Here is a 6,000-nt window from a genome sequence, read left to right as displayed (position 1 = left end):
TTTCAAAAAAAAAATTAATTTAATCCTTAAACTTAATTTAAGTATATTTTATACATTAAATTTATTTATATAATTTATTTCATTTATATAATATTTTTTATATAACATAAATTTATGTTCAAAGGTCCAGCGACCAGCCCATGCATAGCGATGAAGGTCCGTGTAGGAACACACCTGGGCATTATAGGGTTGTTCACCATGTTCTTTAGCAACCTCCTTCACGACATCTTCCCGTGACGCATTGGTTTTTCAACAGTTTCATAAACGAGTAATATCACACTCGTTTCTTGACTATATCCGGCCCCAAAAAGTGTTGCATGGGGATGAGAGAGTTAAGAATTTAATTGAGCCAACAATTTCCAGCCAGACACAACCAATCAACGTGAATTTGACTTGACATCTATTGGTGTAGAATTAGAATATTCTAGCGATTAAGGCTCTTAGAGTTGGAATTTGTCCGAGATTTTTTTACAGTAACTTATTTATATCATATGTTAGCTACCATTAAGAGGACGACCTCCCAAATTTTCATTCACCCCGCTTTTCCCGCTTTTCAATTTTTCTCCTTAAAAAGATCAAAATTGTCTCATTGATTATAGATTTAATCTTTTAGAATATTGTTGTTGCTTAGAGTTAGAGCTTGTTACTTGGATCTCTTGTAACCTATAATCACTCTAAGGTCTTAATTCTTTTCAATTCATTTTGTAAGTCTAATTTTATAAAATAACTATATTGACATTTTCGAATTATGGTATGCATGTTATTGTTTTTTTTTCTTTAAATTGATTGAACATTTTGATTGTACGAGTGACTGTACAATTTCTATTCTTCCATATTTGATCAATTCATTCTTATTTAAAAACACCCAAAATTTTTAAAAAATATTTTGTTTGATTTAACCATCCAACCATGTTTTTGTCCGACAACCGAAAAATATTACCATGACCTGGTTTTCGACCAATAAAATCAGCATGATTTAGTTTCTGACTAAATTTCAATCTCCCGACCAAGAAACATTCGTCAGCCTAATCGGTTTACTAAGCAAGTTAAATATAAATTTAAACTCATTTTTTTATAATAAAAAGTAATATTAAGCTCCAACTACTTTCGTTTCAGAAAGCTGATCCATTCCCAGTCCGACCCGATCCAACCCTTGCCCGTTAGCCTTAAGACTTGTTTGTTTTGTGCAATTTTATTTATTTATTTATTTATTTATTTATTTTGTTTTATTTATTTGCATGGTTTAATTAATTTTTTAAATCCCCAACAAATATAAAAATAATGGTTAAAAATAATATTTTCAACAAAATAAAAATTATTTTTCCAGTAAGGTCCCGTTTGACTTCATTTTTGACATTTGATTGGCTTACAAGATATATAACTTTTATTCTATATGTCTAAAAATTGTAAAATCGAATTCTTTATGTTAATTGAATTCTTTTTAAATATAAAATCGATTTTATATATTTTTTCCACCATTTTTGGCAGGTTCATATGCCTTGTTTGAATTGCCTAAAAATGACATTTTCATATGCAAATGCTGACCCACCTTACATATTGCTATATTCATGATTGCATTTTCATTTTATTTTATATCCATGCCGTAACATGTTTGCTTTTGTGTAATTTTGTATACTTTAAATATATTTATTGTCTATCACATCACAAGTGTCATATAAATATAGAATCTTTTTATCTACGTACTAGTCCGTCAACATGATAAATGGCCAACCATTTTAAGTGGAATCCACCTTTAGTTTTAGATATTAACACGTTAGGGAAATAATTAAAATACTAATTAATAAAGTGTGAGAATGTTTTCTTAGAAGGTCAGTCTAACTAGACATGCGTTTGAGACATCTCTAATTCTTAATTTTCTTACACCAATTTTATATTTTCTTAATTTGGTGAGAGAAATTAAGTGACGATTCTCTTTCAAAAAGATGATTTTAATCCAAAAAACTAAAATGAGACTTAAATTAAATCTAGCATATTATTATCCATCAAGGCTAAGATTCGACGAGAAAGTTAGTTATGAGATTTAATTTTAAAATATCTAATTTATTTTACAAAATTTTTTATTATTTAAAAAATTATTCAGATTGACGCAATCTAGAAAAACTGAGCGGTATTTATCGTGTAAATATTATTTTGTATTTTGTTTAATTATGAAGAATTAGCATGACATCCAACAACCATGACTCTATACTTTTATTCAAGAATTAATTACCAAAATGACATAGTTTACCGTTTTGTTCATTCATTCTCAAATTAACCTACTTTATTAATCAAATTAATTTTTTTATTCCCTGATCACTAGAAGGTGAGATCTAAGTGATTATAGCAAGGATATTCTACAATGACACACGCTCGGGAAGTAGACAGGGTCCAAATTGAGGGTCGATGCAATTGAGCTCGACTTACAGGTCCAAATGTAATAGTTTGTAATAGAAGTAGTTAACTCTTACACGAACAGAAAAGGCACTTTTGGAACACCAATAGGCTTGAAGTGAATTATAAGTGAACTATAAGTGAATTATAAGTGAACTATGTAGGACGGTTGAAGAATAGGACTCTAACTAGATTGAAGAGATTAGAGTTCCACCCTTCTTTACCCTTAAAAGCACTCGTTTACATATGGCTGAGTAATTTATTTGTTTACATTTAAACTCATTAATATATTAATATATATATATATATAAATTACTATTTTTATAAATTAGATTATTTATATTTTTATATATATTTTAAATTATTATTTTTATAAATTTTATTATTTATATTTTGTTTATTCATCTCAGTTCGAATACGTTGACTTTAACGTCAAATTTGATTCGTTTAGTTGTGAAGAGATGTCAATCTAATAAAAAAAAATTAACTAGAATACTCAAAATAAATTTATTAAAAATAGACAACACAATAAAAAAAAAATATACTAGACTATTCATAATAAAAATTGTATTTAGTAAATATTTTTAAAAAATTATAATTTAAATATATTGTATGGCGACAAAGAATGTCTTTTCTGGAAAATCGGTGAAAATGATAAATGAACTTATTAATTTTCTTGAATATCTCTGAAATTGTTAATTCTAGATTTTATGCTAAACTTATTCGTTGATAAACATTTTTTGCTTATATTTTTATTGTTGTTTTTTAAATGGTTAATCTCGTTATGTTTTAACTTTATTGTATGATATTTGAACGATTATGTTTTTATAATGTATGTTATATTATGTTTAAACGATTTTCATTTACATAATATTATATGAAACTTAAAAAAAATTATATAAATTAATAACTGAAATGTAAATATATATATTAAAATATAAATAATCAAATTTATGAAAATATTAATTTAAAATATATATATATATATATCACAATATAAATAATCTAATTTATAAAAAAAGAATTAATATATATATCAAATTTATAAAAAAAAAATTAATATATATATATATATAATAATAATGAGTTTAAATGTAAATATATTAATTAATTAATTAAAAAAACAGAGTTTGAATAATAAATTATGTTAGTTTGAGAATTTGATTTGTTTAGTTGTGATGATACAGTACAATAAAAAAAAATTAAAAAAAAAGTTAACTAGAATACTTATAATAAATTTATTAAGAATAGACAACACAATAAAAAAAAGTTAGACTAGATTATTCATAATAAAAATTGTATTTAATAAATATTTATGAAAAAATATAATTTAAATATATTGTTATGGCAACAAAGAATGTCTTTTCTGAAAAATCGAAGGAAGTGATCGATGAACTTATTAATTTTCTTGAGCATATCTGAAATTATTAATGCTAGATTTTATGTTAAACTTGTTCGTTGATAAACACTTTTAGCTTATATTTTTATTATTGTTTCTCAAATGGTTAATCTCGTTATGTTTTGACTTTGATAATACTTTGAACAACTATATTTATTTAATATTGGATGAAACTTTTAAAAAAAATTATATATATTAATAATTGAAATGTAAATATATATATATATTAAAATATAAATAATTAAATTTATAAAAATATTAATTTAAAATATATATCACAATATAAATAATCTAATTTATAAAAATATCAATTTAAATATATATATATATATCAAATCTATAAAAAAAATAATTTAAATATATATATATATATATATATATATAATAATGATTTAAATGTAAATATATTAATTAATTAATTTAAAAAAAATGAGTTTAAATAATAAAGTAGGTTAGTTTGAGAATTTGATTCGATTGGTTGTGAAAATGCAATACAATAAAAAAAAAGTTAACTAGAATACTCATAATAAATTTATTAAGAATAGACAACCCAATAAAAAAAAAGTTAGACTATTCAAATAAAAATTATATTTATTAAATATTTATAAAAAGATTATAATTTAAATATATTGTTATAGCAACAGAGGATGTGTTTTGTGAAAAATCGAAGAAAGTGATCGGTGAACTTATTATTTTTTTTGAGCATTTCTTAAAATTGTTAATGCCAGATTTTATGTTAGATTTGGTCGATGATGAACATTTTTAAATTATATTTTTATTATTGTTTCTCAAATGGTTAATCTCGTTATATTTTGACTTTATTTGATAACACTATGAACCAGGTACGGATCCAGGAATTATATTTAGGGTGGGCTTGAAAAATAAAATAAAGAAAAATTTTGAAATTAACTTTAAAAAATGAAAAAAAAAATGTAATTTAAGATAATTTTAAATTTAAAAGTGTCACATACGAGTAGGTAATTTACTAATATAACCTTTCTTAAAATTTTGTAAAATAAAATTTACACTCTTATAATACTTAAAGATATACCTTACATGAAAAATTGTAAAGGACAAACTCAGGTATTAAAATAAAAAAAAATATGAAAGATAAAAAAAAAAAAAAATTATAACACTTTTAAATTTATAAATAAGTAAATTATATATTTATAACTAATAACAATAGAAATTATAAGATAAAATTGTCTCAAATATACATAAATTTTATAAAAATAAAAATTTGTATGACCACCTAAAATATCATCTATTTAAAAAAGTAATTTGTTTATACAATTTAGTTTAAATTTCATCCTAATATAATAAAAAAAATATCTCAAATAATAATTTATATATTTTCTTCAAATAGAATTTCAAAATCTCAACTTTACTTCGATTAAGAATTTAAATATAAACATTTAATTTAATAAGTTGATATATATATATTTAGAGAGAAGAGAAAATGAATAAAAAATAACAAAAGTAAAAAAGAATTTATAAATTATAGGATGTCTGTGTGAGTTTCTCTCTTTAATGTATGATTTATGCATACTTATTGCTTGGTCTGATCACTGCTGAGCAACAAGTGGGAAGATAGAGAGGATGTACTGACCTATCACAGCCAGTGAGGTCATGAAGATGAACCAGGTCATTATGTCTCTCTTATCATCCCTTTGCCACTTTCAGATGAACAAAACACAGATCAAGAACAGAACACAATTGTCAAGTTCACCAGAGTCAAGCTTCTCCGACCATATGACACCCTTATTCTTTTCCATGCCTATAGCCTAATCACCTCTCAAGGTAGATACTAATACTACTCTCTAAATGATTCAAGATTTGTAACTTACACTTTTTCTTACAAATATTTCTTTAATCATATCAGAGGTTATGAAGGTCTTTAGAGAAAAAAGCAGGAAAATGAAGAATAAGCAAGAATCTGCAGATACTAGATACTGGAGATCAAGTAATGAATTGTTTAAGCAATAAATAAATATATATAAAAAAAATAGGATGAGCTGGGGTGGGCTTATTAAGCCCATTGAGCCCTAAGGTGCTTTCGTCTCTACTATGAACACGATTATGTTTTTGTAATGATGGTTATCATTATCTTTATACGATTTTTATTTGTATAATATTGAATGAAACTTAAAAAAATTATATAAATTAATAATTGATATATATATATATATATATATATATATATATATATA

This window comes from Impatiens glandulifera, unplaced genomic scaffold (assembly GCF_907164915.1).
Source record: "Impatiens glandulifera unplaced genomic scaffold, dImpGla2.1, whole genome shotgun sequence".
In the NCBI taxonomy this organism is placed as follows: Eukaryota; Viridiplantae; Streptophyta; class Magnoliopsida; order Ericales; family Balsaminaceae; genus Impatiens; species Impatiens glandulifera.
The sequence above is the reverse complement of the archived record's forward strand: the minus strand, read 5'-3'. Positions refer to the sequence as shown.